The 13,917-nt window shown below is 35.3% G+C and overlaps 1 protein-coding gene across 7 annotated transcripts in view; it reads left to right on the forward strand.

Annotated features, from left to right (window-relative positions):
- Positions 1 to 13,917, forward strand: part of LOC113937823 (WD repeat containing planar cell polarity effector) — a 435,562-nt gene that overhangs the window by 209,776 nt on the left and 211,869 nt on the right. The gene's annotated exons all lie outside the window — the stretch shown is intronic.

The raw sequence follows: 13,917 nt of genomic DNA on the forward strand, positions 1-13,917 counted from the left end.
ATAGTAGCCCTCCTAATGAGTATAAGGTAATATCTCATTGCAGTTTTGATTTACATCCCCCTAATGATTAGTGATGTCATGCATCTTTTCATGTGCTTATTGGCTATTTGTACATCTGGAGAAATGTGTGTTCCCAAAGTCCTTTACCCATTTCTCAATTGGGTTGTTTTGTTGTTGTTGTTGTTGTTAAGTTTTAGGAGTTCTCTATATATTCTGGACATTAATCCCTTACAGATATATGGTTTACAAATATTTTTCCCATTCTGTAGGTTGCCTTTTTCCTCTGTGAATGGTGTCTTTTGATGCACAAAATTTTAAAATTTTCATACTGTCCAGTTTGTCTATTTTTTCTTTATTTACCTGCATCTTTGGTGTCATATCCAAGAAGAAATTGTCAAATTAAATGTTGTGAAGCTTTTATCCTATGTTTTGTTCTGAGAGTTTTATTATCTTATATTTAGGTTCTTAATCCATTTTCAGTTAATTTTTATATATGCTTGTGGGGCGAGGGCCCAACTTTGTTCTTTTGCATGTAGCTATCCAGTTTTCTAAGCACCATTTGTTGAAAAGACCGTCCTTTCTCCATTGAAAAATCTTGGCACCCTTCTCAAAAACCATTTCATTATATATGTGAGGGTTTATTTCTGGGCTCTGTATTCTGCTCCATTGGTCTATATGTCTGGACACCAATACCACACCAATGCTGCACTGTTTTGATTACTTTGCAGTAAGTGGATATCAAGATGTGTAAATCCTCCAATTTGCTCTTCTTTTTCAAGAGTGTTTTGGCTATTCAGAGCCCCTTGAGATTTTACATGACTTTTAAGATGGGTTTTTCTATTTTTGCAAATAACAACATTGGGGTTTTAATAAGGATTTCATTGAATCTGAAGATTGCTTTGGGTGCTATCAGCATTTTAATAATATTAAGTCTTCTAATCCATGTGCATGGGATATGTTTCCATTTATTCTTGTCTTTAATTGTTCAGCAATGTTTTGTAGTTTTCATTGGACAAGTCTTTTATCTCCTTGGTTAAAGTGAATTCCTAAGTATTTTATTGATGCTACTGTAAAAGGAATTGATTTTGTTACTGCCTTTTCAGATTGTTCATTTTTGTTATGTAGAAATGCAAGTGATTTTTGTGTGTTGACTTTGTATCCTGCTACTTTGCTGAATTCTTTTATTAGTTCTAACAGTGTTTTTTGTGTGTGGAATCTTTAGAGTTTTCCACATATAAAATCACATCATCTGCAAAGAGAGATCATTTTATTTCTTCCTTTACAGTAAAGCTTTGATGCCTATTATTTCTTTTTCTTCTCTAATTGCTCTAGCTTGAATTTTTGTACTATGTTGAATAGAAGTGGCAAGAGTGGGCATCTTTGCCTTGTTCCTATCTTAAAAGAAAAGCTTTCAGTCTTTTATCATCTAGTATGATGTTTAGTGAGGACTTTTCATATATAGTTTTTATTAGATTGATGCAGGTCCTTCTATTTATATTTTGTTGAGTATTTATCATGAAAGGGTGTTGAATTTTGTCAGATGCTTTTCCCAAATCAGTTCAGATCATCATGTGCTTTTCCCCTTCATTTTTTTAATATGCAGGATATATTCATTGATTTTTGTATGTTGAACCATCCTTACATTCCAGGAAATCCCACTTTGTCATAATGTGTAATCCTTTTAATATACTATTAAAATCTGTTTGCTAGTATTTTGTTGAAGTTATTTTTGTGTCACGTTCATACAGTATATTTGTCTATAGTTTTCTTTTAGTGTTTTTGTCTGGTATCTAGGTTATGCTAGCCTTAATGAATAAGTTAGGAAGTGGCCCCTCTTAATTTTTGGGGAAAAGTTTCAGAAAGATTGTTATTAGTTATTTAATGTATGGTAGAATTCACCTGTGAAGCTGTCATGCCCAGACTTTTCTCTGTTGGGAGATTTTTTTGTTCCTAATTTAATCTCCTTACCTAATGATAAATCTATTCAAGACTCTGTTTCTTCATTTATTAGTCTTGATAGGCTTTGTCTTCCTAGGAATTTGTGCATTTCATGTAGGTTATTCCATTTTTTGATGTACAGTTGTTCATAGTACTCTCTTATAATCCTTTTTATTTCTGTAGAATCAGTAGTAATGTTCTTACTTTCATTTCTGATTTTAGTAATTGAGTCGTCTGTTTTTCTTAGTCCATCTAGCTAAAAGTTTGTCGATTTTGTTGATCTTCTTGAAGAACCAGGTTTTGTTTCATTGTTTTTCTCTATTTCTCTGTTCTCTATTCATTTATTTCTATTCTAATCTTTATTGTTTCCTTCCTTCTGCTAGTTTTGGACTTTTTGTTCTTTTTCTAGAACATTTCTTTTTTTTTAAGATTTTATTATTATTTATTTGACAGAGAGAGACACAGTGAGAGAAGGAACACAAGCAGGGGGAATGGGAGAGGGAGAAGCAGGCTTCCCGTGGAGCAGGGAGCCATTGCGGGGCTCGATCCCAGGACCCTGGGATCATGACCTGAGCCAAAGGCAGATGCTTAATGACTGAGCTACCCAGGTGCCCCTTTCTAGAACATTTCTTAAATTGTAAAGTTAGATTATTGACTTGAGATCTTTCTTGTTTTTTAATGAGTTTATAGCTATAAATTTCCCCCTTAGCACTGCTTTCAACTGTATCTCGTAAGTTTTGGCATGTTATGTTTTCATTCTCATTCATCTCTAAGTGTTTTCTAATTTCCCTTGTGATTTTTTCTCAAATCCATTGGTTGCTTAAATATGTATTGTTTAGGGTATCTCGGTGGCTCAGTCAGTTAAGCATCTGCCTTTGGCTCAGGTCATGATCCTCAGGGTCCTGGGATGGAGCCCCACATTGTACTCCCTGCACAGTGGGGAGTCTGCTTCTCCCTCTGCCCCTCCTCCTGCTGGTGCTCTCCCTTTCTCTCTCTCTCAAATAAATAAATAAAATATATATATTTAACAGTGTGTTGTTTAATTCCCACAATTCTGTGAATTTTCCAGTTTTACTTTTGTAATTTATTTTTAACTTCATCCGGTGTGGTCAGAGAAGATAATTTGTATGAAATCTATCCTTGAAACCTACTGAGACTTAATTTGTGACCTAACATATGGCACGTCCTGGAAAATGCCCCATGCTCACTTGAAAAAAATGTGTGTATTGTTGGCTAGAATTCTGTATATGTTTATTATATTTAGGTGGTATATTGTGTTGTTTATGTCCTCTGTTTCCCTGCATATCTTTTGTCTGGTTATACTGTCCATTATTGTGAGTGAGATCGTGCAGTCTCCAACTATTGTTTAGAACTTATTTTTTCCCTTCAATTCTTTTGGTGTTTACTTCATATATTTTGATAGTCTGTCTTTGGGTTCATAAACGTTCATAATAGTTTTATATTCTTGCTCCTTCTATTAACATATAATGTCCTTCTTTGTCTCTTGTAACCTTTTTTGATTTAAAGTTTATTTTGTGGGGCACCTGGGAGGCTCAGTCAGTTGGGCATCTGCCTTTGGCTTGGGTCATAATCCCAGGGTCCTAAGATTGAGCCCTGCATCGCTCAGCAGGGAGCCTGCTTTTCCCTCTCCCTCTGCCAGCCGCTTCCCCTACTTGTGCTCTCTTTCTCTTTGTCAAATAAATAAATAAAATCTTAAGAAAAAATAGTCTTTTGTCTATTAGTTTAGCCACCCCTACTCTCAGTTAGTCACCCCTACTCTCTTTTAGTTTGCATGGAATATCTTTTTCCATCCTTTCGCTTTCAATCTGTTTGTGTCTTTGAGTCTCAAATGAGTCTCTTGAAGACAGCATGTACTTGGGTCATGTGTTTTTGTCCATTCTGCCAGTCTCTCTTTTGATTGGAGAATTTATACCATGTACATTTAGAGTAATTACTGATAAGGAGGGACTTCTGTCATTGTGCTATTTGTTTTCTGTGTGTGCTATAGTGCTTTTTTCCCTCATTTCCTGCATTACTGTCTTCCTTTGTGTTGAGTTTTTGTAGTGAAATGTTTAAACTCCTTTTTTATTTCCTTTTGTGTATCTTCTATACCTACTTTTGTTGTGATTATCATGGGGATAACATTCTAAAGTTATAACACTAACTTAAATTTATACTAGTTTAACTTCAATAACATCCCAAAAGTCAGTTTCTCTACAGTTCTGTCCCCACCCCTTTCAGTTGTTGATTATAAAGAATTACAGTAGTCTCCCTTATCCATGGAGAATATGTTCCATCTCTCCAGCTGATGCCTGAAACCACAGATAGTACTGAACTCTATATATACTGTATTTTTTCTTATACATACATACCTGTGATAAAGTTTAATTTATACATTAGGCACAGTAATAGATTAACAACAACAATAATAAAATAGAACAGTTATAACAATATACTGTAATAAAAGTTGTATGAATGTGGTCTCGCTTTCTCAAAGTATCTTATTATATTGCATTCACCCTTCTTATGATAATGTGAAATAATAAAATGCCTACATGATAAGATGAAATGAGATGAATGATGCAGGCATTGTGACATAGCATTAGGCTACTACTCACTGGCTTCTGGACCATAGTTGACCATGGGTACCTGAAACTGTGGAAAGCAAAACCACAGATAAAGGGGGACTATTGTACATCTTTACGTATCGTGTGCACCAAAACATACACTAACAATCCTTTTAAATGCATTAGTCTCCTAATCTGTGTAGAAAACCAGATGTGGAGTTACAAACCAGTTATAATAACACTAGTCTTAAGTTAATAATTGTCTTTTTTTAATGTATCATATAGAAAACAAAAAGTACAGTTAGAAATCATTGTTACAATAATAATGGCTTTTATAATTTTCCATGTATTTACTTTTATTGAGACCTTTATTTCTCCGCATGGCTTCATGATACTATCTGGTGTCCTTTTATTTCACCCTACAGAATCTTCATGAGCATTTGTTCCAAGACAAGTCTAGTGGTTGCAAACTGCCTCATCTTTTGTTTATCTGGGAATGTCTTACTTCTCCCTCACTTTTGAAGGACAGTTATGTTAGATATAGGATCCTTGGTTGACAAATATTTTTCTTTTAGTACTTTGAATATATCTTTCCACTGTCTTCTGGCCTCCAAAGTTTTTGATGAGAAATCTAGTTATAGTCTTATTGAGGATCTCTTCTATGTGTAATTCATTTCTTTCTTGTTACTTTCAACATTCTCTCTTTAACTTTTGAAAGTTGGATTATAATATGTGTCTGTATGGGTCTCTTTGAGTTAACCTTACTCAGAATTCATTGAGCTTCTTGGATGTTTATATTTCTGTCTTTCATCAAATTTGGGAAGTTTTCAGCCATTATTTCCTCAAATATTCTCTCTGCTCTTTTCTCTCTTCTGGGACTCCTATGATGCATATGTTGGTCCATGTCCCACAGGTCCTTAAGGCTCTGTTCACTTTTCTTCCATCTTTTTTTTTTTCTGTTTCTGAACCTTGATTGTCCTCTTTTTAAGTTTACAGATTCTTTCCTCTGCCTGGTTAAATCTGCCTCAAATCCATCTAGTGAAGTTTTCATTTTGGTTGTTGTACTTTTCAGCTTCAGAATTTCTTTTCAGTTTCTTTTCAGGTTCTCTCTCTGTTGAGATTTCCATTTTACTCACACTTTTTTTTTTTTTTTTTACTTTATGTCTTTAGTTCTTTGAGCATCTTTCAGACAATTGTTTTAAAGTAGCTGTCTAGTATATTTGCCATTATGTTTTTCCACAGACAGTTTCTGTTGATTTATTTTTTCTTTGAAAGGACCATACTTTCCTGTTTCTTTGTATGCCTTATGATTTTTTTGTTGTTGAATGCTGGACATTTGAATGTAATAATTTGGTTAACTCTGGAAATCAGATTCTCTTCCTTTCCCAAGGTTTACTGTTTTTTGTTATTATTTTTGTTTTTTGATTGTTTTAGATGTCGCTGTGCCAAGAATCAGCCTAAAATATAAACTTAATGTCTTCTCAGTTCATTTCTGAGCTTTTTACCTGGGTGTGCAGTGTCACTTTCTAATTTTACTACAAATGTAATGGCTTTTAAGTGTCCTAGTCTTTGATGGCTACTCTCAAAAGAAGAAAAAGCAAAAGGTGAAGAGGGGGGAAGAGGGCCCTTGAAATCCTGTGAAATTCATTTCAGCCAAAGGAGAAAGGGCTTGTAACAATGGGAGGAGATGCATCAAAGGTGGCTCCCCCACTTCTTTGCACGTCTCTGATCAGGAGCAGCAATTAACAAAACACAGTTCCCCAATATTTGGAGGACAGAGTCCTTTTCCCCATCCTAGCTCCCACGGTTGTGAAAGTTGCTCCAGGAATACATGCACAGATGCCTGCCATATGGATGGGGGTAGGGGATGATTAACTGCTACTGTGGTAAGAGCTGAAATTGACCAAAATTAGTCTCAGTTTACAATCCAAGTCTTCCCCTGGAAGTTAGGAGCCTTCAATAGATTCCAGAGTTCCAAAATAGTTACATCAGGCAGATTCTGATGGGGCAATTGCTGTCTAGGTGGGGAGACCAATGCCTAGTGCTTCCTTTTCCACCATCTTCCCAGAATCTTCCCTGTTGTATTTTTAAATCATGTTAGCCAAACATTTGTCTCTTCCTAAGCTACCAAGGGGCTGAAACATATTTTGTATCTTATTAAATGCCTTTTGGTAATCTTCAGATAGGATTATATGTAACTTTTCTCCCTTTATAAGGATAGTCACTTTTATTGACAGATTCCTAATAATAAACCATCCTTACATTACTAGAATGTACTACTCCTACCATAACTATTGAAGCAAATGTAAACAATAAAACTTGACCCCAAATTGCATACTACAATAAGTTGCTTATTTCAAAATAATGGCATTGCTATTTTACAGATGCACATGAGTTCCAACTTGATTTCTCTTATGTTCTGAGCAGTAATCACATGAAATCATTCTTACAGTGACATTTGAAACCTTGGGCTTATTCCCAGAATATAGAAGAGAAAAATCTTGATAATAAAGAGATAGGATATGATCATTAAATATACTTGATCCAAAAGAATACCAGAAAGAAAAAAAACAACAAAGAATGAGACAATTGGAAAACAAATAGTAATGTGGAAGATTTAAAACCAAAACATATCAATAATCACATTATATGTAAATGGTCTAAATGCTCCAGTTAAAAAAAATAGAAACAGCACCAGACAGAACAGATACCATTGGAAATTAGGACAGACTTTAGATAATCACAGTGAATGTAGATAAAGAGGCAAAGAGATTAAAGCAATTACAAGTATGTATTAGATATAGAAGACAGATAATTCAACATTAGGATAATGGGAAGAAAAGATGTACTCAAATATATAATACAAGAAAAAAGTCCCTGAAATGAAAAAAGAAAATCAAGCAGTTCAAACCAAGAGTATTTTACTTAGGTGATATTTCAGGCAAATACATCAAATGTTAAAGTCCTCAGACAATATAACATCTCTGAACCTTTCATTGAAAAAATGCTTAATAATGAGTTTAAATAAAAGTCTCCTCAAGAATGGGGAATCTTATGGAAAAACAAAGAAACATAGTGGTAAGCAATCCGTTGGTGAGTCAACTAATAGTAGACAACTTAGAAATTATGATTAGAAAAGTAATTGAGTATTATCTTGGATAATATAAAAGTAACATAACTGTATTAAGAGTTGGAAGTTAAAGGAAGGGGAGATGGAGAAAACATCAGTCATTATCTTTCAAAACAGAGTCAGTAAATCCTGTTTAAAAGGAACACAAAGCTTTTTAAAAGCCTGAATATTTTTCATAATCTCTTAACCTTGAAGGGATCTTTTAGGAAATAGCCTGTGATTAAGAAATAAATATTGGAGGGGCACCTGAGTGGCTCAGTCAGTTAAGTGTCTGCCTTTGGCTCAGGTCATGATCTCCAGGTCCTGGAGTAGAGCCCAGCATCAGGCTCCCTGCTTAGTGGTGCTTGTCCCTTTCCCTTTACCCCTCCCCACTCCTGCTCATGCTCTCTCTCTCTCAAATAAATAAAATCTCTAAAAAGAAAAAAAGAAAAAGAAATGAGTATTTGAGGGGTTCCTGGGTGGCTGTCGGTTGAGTGTCCTTGGTTTCAGTTCAGGTGATGATCTCACGATTGGTCATGGAATCCACCCCAAATCAGGCTCCACACTCAGCGCAGAGTCTACTCTAAGATTCTTTCCCCCTCCTTGGCCCTCCCCGCTCTGCTTCTGCCCTTGCTCTCTCTCTCTCTCTCTCTCTCTCTCTCTCTCTCTCTCAAATAAATAAGTAAATAAAATCTTAAGAAAAAGAGAAATATTTGAAGTTAATCCTACAAAACTGCCTTTCTTTTTTCTTTAAAGCAAAATTAAATTTATTCTCTTTATTAACAAATAGGATGTATAACAAGCCCTTTTACATAAAGAATTTCTTGGTATCCCTCCATCTACTTTATATACCTATACAAAGATGTCTGGGATGATGTATGCCTAATGTGAACAATGGAAATTTTGGGGTATTTATTGCAATGTGGGAGTGACTTATACTTTGATCTTTGCCCTTTTCCATTGTTTGAATTCTTTTTTATGAATACATATCCGTTTTATAAAAACAAGGGTGATTATTTTGTGCATATCAGAAAACATCTAATGATATAAGTATATACAGTTGACCTTTCAACAACATGGTTTTAAACTGCACAGGCCCACTTATACATGGATTTTCTTTGATATAGTACAAAGCTAAAAATGTATTTTCTCTTCCTTATGATTTTCTTAATACTTTTTCTAGCTTAATTAGTTGTAAGAATACAGTATATAATACATATAACATACAAATATGTGTTAATTGACAGTTTATGTTATTGGTAAGCCTTCCAGTCATCATAAGTTATTAGTAGTTAAGTTTTGAGGGAGTCTAGGGGCACCTGGGTGGCTCAGTTGTTAATCGTCTGCCTTTGGCTCAGGTCGTGATCCCAGGGTCCTGGGATTGAGCCCCGCATTGGGCTCCTTGCTCAGCAGGGAGCCTGCTTCTCCCTCTCCCACTCCCCCTGCTTGTGTTCCCTCTCTCGCTGTGTCTCTGTCAAATAGATAAATAAAATCTTTTAAAAAAAAAGTTTTGAGGGAGTGTAAAGTTATACATGAATTTTCAACTATGTAGGAGCTCAGGCCCCGAACCCATACACTGTTCAGGGGTCAACTGTATGTATCTAGATTAGTTAACAATGATAATTATGTTTTTCTTTGTACTCATCTACATATTTTTTCATTTCTAATTTTTTAAGTTTTTGATCACAAATGAAGAACAATACTAAAATTTTACCCCAAATGATGATCTTTAGAGGCTTTTATGTTACAGGAAAACTGAAGCAGAAAATATTCCTCAGAATAGCCTAGTGTGTAAATGAAACATTCATGCAAGCACAGTGGTTAAGAAATTTTATTTAATTTGTGGAAACAAAATTTTTGTGTTAACATCAAGTAAATAAACTAATCTCTGAAGGGGCAAGTTCATTTTTCAAATCTGTACTAACACCTCAGATTTCACACATTCAGCCTCTCCTAAACTTCATTGGAGAAGCAGAGCCTAGCAGACCAGCGTCATTAGCATAATTCATTTTCCTGACAGTACTGGGTCCTATTCATAGTCATAAGACTGCAATATTAATAAATACATCACTGATGACCAAGATAAGAATAACACATTTTCTTTAGAACAATGTTTTTCTATTTTCAGGCATCCTTTCTTACCTCTCTCTCCCTTTCCCACCCCACCCACAACTGCTAAAAAAATGGGATTCTATTGATCTTACCTGTATATGCATGTAACATTACCTCATTAAAAAGGAAAAAAAATAAAACCTTCCTCTTCCACTCCAAATTTTCAAGTAAATTTGCCTTTCGTAGAGATGCTATGAATCTTAGAGCTTTGCTGCTTCATCCCGTCTCTCTTTGATAAGTACAGCTTTAACCTTTGTCAGTGTTGTCCTCACTGTTATTCTTTATTTCCACTCCCCTCACTTGTATTGTCTGCAAAAGAATTAAAGATAAGGCTGGTGCTTGGGCAGGTCATGTGCTACCAACATACAACTGAGTAGGAGTTTTCTACCCTGTGTGGTGACACAGGTGCTTGGTATAGTGTGAACCACACTCAGGTGGTTTTAGTTTCAAACCACTTCTTTATTTTTGCTTCTGTGGAATCTTCTCCAAATTTTTCTTTAGTTTTTGAAAAAAACACTGATTCACTCAACAAGTATTTATTTACTGGGTATCCTCCACTATACCAAAAGTGCAGAATAGAGCTTAAAGCTTTATATTGTTGTATCTGCTGAGGTGGCAGCCCCATGCTTAGTATAATTTATAGTTAGTGGTCAATGATCAGTTTCAGTTTATTCAAGCTTATACATTTATTACGTCACTAGCTATTTAGCCCACAATATTACATTATAAGTCTTAAGTACTTTATATGATCCACTGTGCAAATCTTTGACTCTTCATGTCCTTCCCCATCTTATCACTTTTATATAATTTATTTCCTTTTCAGTGACTTAACTGTAGTTATTCTTCAAGAACTTTAATCTTTTCTAACTCCATGTCTACGTGATTAAAGTCACTGTGAATTCTGACCTGGTCTCTCTCAGTGTTAGACATATTCCCTTCCTTTCTTCCATCTTGTCCTGCCATGAAAAATCTCTATTGAGATCTGAAGGAGAGATGGAAGAGAGACATATATTTAAATGATGTCTAAGTTCCTGTTCCCATAGTTAAAATTGTTGCGATATCACGTCCGGACAATTGACATTTATCATTATAATGTAGTTCATTCTTAGAGCTGTGACGTTGGATTCCTTGAGCTGTGTGTGTAGTCATCCTGACAGGTTTGTTCAGTAAAACATGGCTTTCCTATTAAGTTTAAATGATCACTACAGTGGAAGACCTACAGCTGGAATGGAAGAAAAGGTGCAGAGAATTACTGAAATAAAGGATGGGATTTGGCAGACTGGGGCTAGAGCAAAAGAAGGGTGAAACAACAGGTGCCATGGGTTATCAGCATTTTTAATTAACACCTGTTTTTGGCCTGAAGCACTTTGCTGACAATGCTTCACCAGTGCCTGTATTCAGAGATAAACACAGACTATTGAGAAGCAGCTGAGTAGTAAGAGGTTAGTGAAACATAAAAGGTTTTCCTCGAGAGGGAGTAATACTGGAGGTTACTCACTGGATACAGATGCCTAAGGGAAACCCCTCTTAAAACGGTATGTTTTTATACCATTTATTTTGATACTTAATATGTATGTAAAGTCACAGTAAAGGTATGAAAAGCCACAATCCATAATAATAAAAGTATTTGCTTCTGCTTATACCTGGGCTCGGAACTTGGAAGTGGTTCTGAGGGGATTTTTGCTTTTTCTGCATTGTTTGAATTTTGAAAAGGGACAATATTTATGTATTACATTCATAATTATAATAAAGAATAAAAACAAAAATAATCTATGGCATAAGGTATTGTGGCAATTTAAGAATTTTTCATGTTGGGGAAAAATGGAAAGAATTTAGAAAATAAAAAAGTCAATAAGGGTTTGGGCAAGGGAATAAAAGTAGTTTTCATTTTTCTTTTTAAGTAGTTTTCTTGATTAACTTTTGTTAGATATAAAAATGTTCACTAATGTCATCTAACATTGAGACCCTAACTGTAAAATAAAACCAAGTATATGTACTTGGTACATAAAGTAACACCAAGACACAGGCTTCCATTGTTTTGCCTTTAGTCTAATGCAAAGCTCAGGTTTGGTTTGTTTTGCACTGTTTGCAGAAAGACAAATTTCTTAAAAATTTTTTAATGGATACTACTTTTTAATATTAATCCTGTATTAATTCAACTCTCCTAAGAAATGTTATTCTGTTAAGAACAATTCTAAATATCATGGAATTTCCCTATCCAGGGGCATTTTGGTTATTTCCAATTTGGGGCTATTACAAATCAACCTTCCATGAACATTCATGTACAGGTTTTTGCGTAGATGTGAATTCCCATTCCTCTGTGATAAATGCCCAAGACTGTGCTGGCAAAGTCATATGCAAAGTAGCATGTGTTCCTTTTTTTTTAATTATTTATTTATTTTAAGTAATCTCTACACCCAGTATGGGGCTTGAACTCATGACCCCAGGATCAAGAATTGCATGCTCCCCCGACTGAGGCAGCCAGGCATCCCTCTAAATATTAGGAATTTCAGAAGAAGAACCAATAAAAATGGAGTCATCATTGAAGAACTATTTGGTGGAAATTTTCTTGAGCTAAACAAAGACTTGCGTTTTCTAAATACCAGAGAAAATTAACAATAGGGTTTTTTTAATAGATTTTTAAAAATTTTTTATTTTATTATGTTAGTCACCATACATGACATCATTAGTTGTTTTTTTTTTAAGATTTTATTTATTTATTTGACAGATAGCGAGAGAGGGAACACAAGCAGGGGGAGTGGGAGAGGGAGAAGCAGGCCTCCCGTGGAGCAGGGAGCCCGAAGCGGGGGGCTCGATCCCAGAACTCCGGGATCATGACCTGAGCCGAAGGCAGACGCTTCATGACTGAGCCACCCAGGCACCCCCACATCATTAGTTTTTGATGTAGTGGTCCATGATTCATTGTTTGCGAATAACACCCAGTGCTCCATTCAATACATGCCCATCAGCAGGCTAACCCATCTCCCCACCCCCCTCCCCTCTAAAACCCTTAGTTTGTTTCTCAGAGTCCATAGTCTGTCATGGTTCATCTCCCCCTCCAATTTCCTCCCGCCCTTCATTTTTCCCCTCCTACTATCTTCTTCTTTTTTTTTTTTAACATATAATGTATTATAGGAAGCTGCCATACTGTTTTCAGAGTGGCTGTATCATTTTGCCTTCCTATCAGCAGTATATGAAATATCTAGTTTCTCCTCATCCTTGCCGACATTGTCACTATTTTTCATTTTCGCTGTTATAATAGACATGTGGTGATACCTCATTGTAGTTTTCATTTCCATTTTCCTGGTGGCTAATGATGTTTTCATCTGTTAATTTTCCATCTGTATATCCTCTGGTGAAATATATCTTCATGTCCGTTGTTTATTTTCTAACTGGACTTTTTGAAAATACATTTTTTAAAAAGTTTATGGATATTCTTTGGAAATGCAGGTTTGTATTTTGTAAGCATGAGGGAAATTTTGCAAGACTATTTGATGACATTGTGGATTTTTAAATGTAGAACTGGAGCCAGAATGATGTAGTTGGATTATGCTAAGATTCAAACATTGGGGGTATGGTATTGAGATATGAACATAAAAAGGGAAAGAGAAGGAGAAAAAAGAAGGTTAAGGGAAAGGAAAGAGGGAAGGTGAAAAAAGGAAGGAAGGGAGAGGGAATAGAGAGAGAATATAGTGGAAGGAAGGAAGAGAGGGATAGATAAAGATAATAGGAAGAATGAAGAAAGGGGATAAGTAAGAGATATAGTGATTCCAAGGAGGAAGATGAAATATGTCAAAGCTAAGTACATCCTAATAACAGGGGCTTTTTTGGGGGACTAGAAAGTATTAATAGGACTAATAAGAAGTAGAGACTGAGGTAGACCATTAGAGAAGTTTGGGGGATGAGTGTAATAAGTTGTAACCTGCAAGGAAAATGGAGAAGAATTTGATTTCCTTTAATTGCATCTAAGCTGTTGGTGGTAGAGTTAAAAGAAAACTGGAGGGATATGATTCTTCATCCCAGCTTTACCAAAGACTAAGAGATCTTTGATAAGCTCTGTATCTGTAAAATGGAAATCAAACTCTTGGGAGTGTTGTAGCCATTAAAACAATTACTAGAAAACACTTTTACATCTATAAGTTATTTTACAAATATAAATTGTAATTGCTAATTTTAGAAAAAACTTTGGGA

This window comes from Zalophus californianus, chromosome 8 (assembly GCF_009762305.2).
Source record: "Zalophus californianus isolate mZalCal1 chromosome 8, mZalCal1.pri.v2, whole genome shotgun sequence".
Taxonomy (NCBI): Eukaryota; Metazoa; Chordata; class Mammalia; order Carnivora; family Otariidae; genus Zalophus; species Zalophus californianus.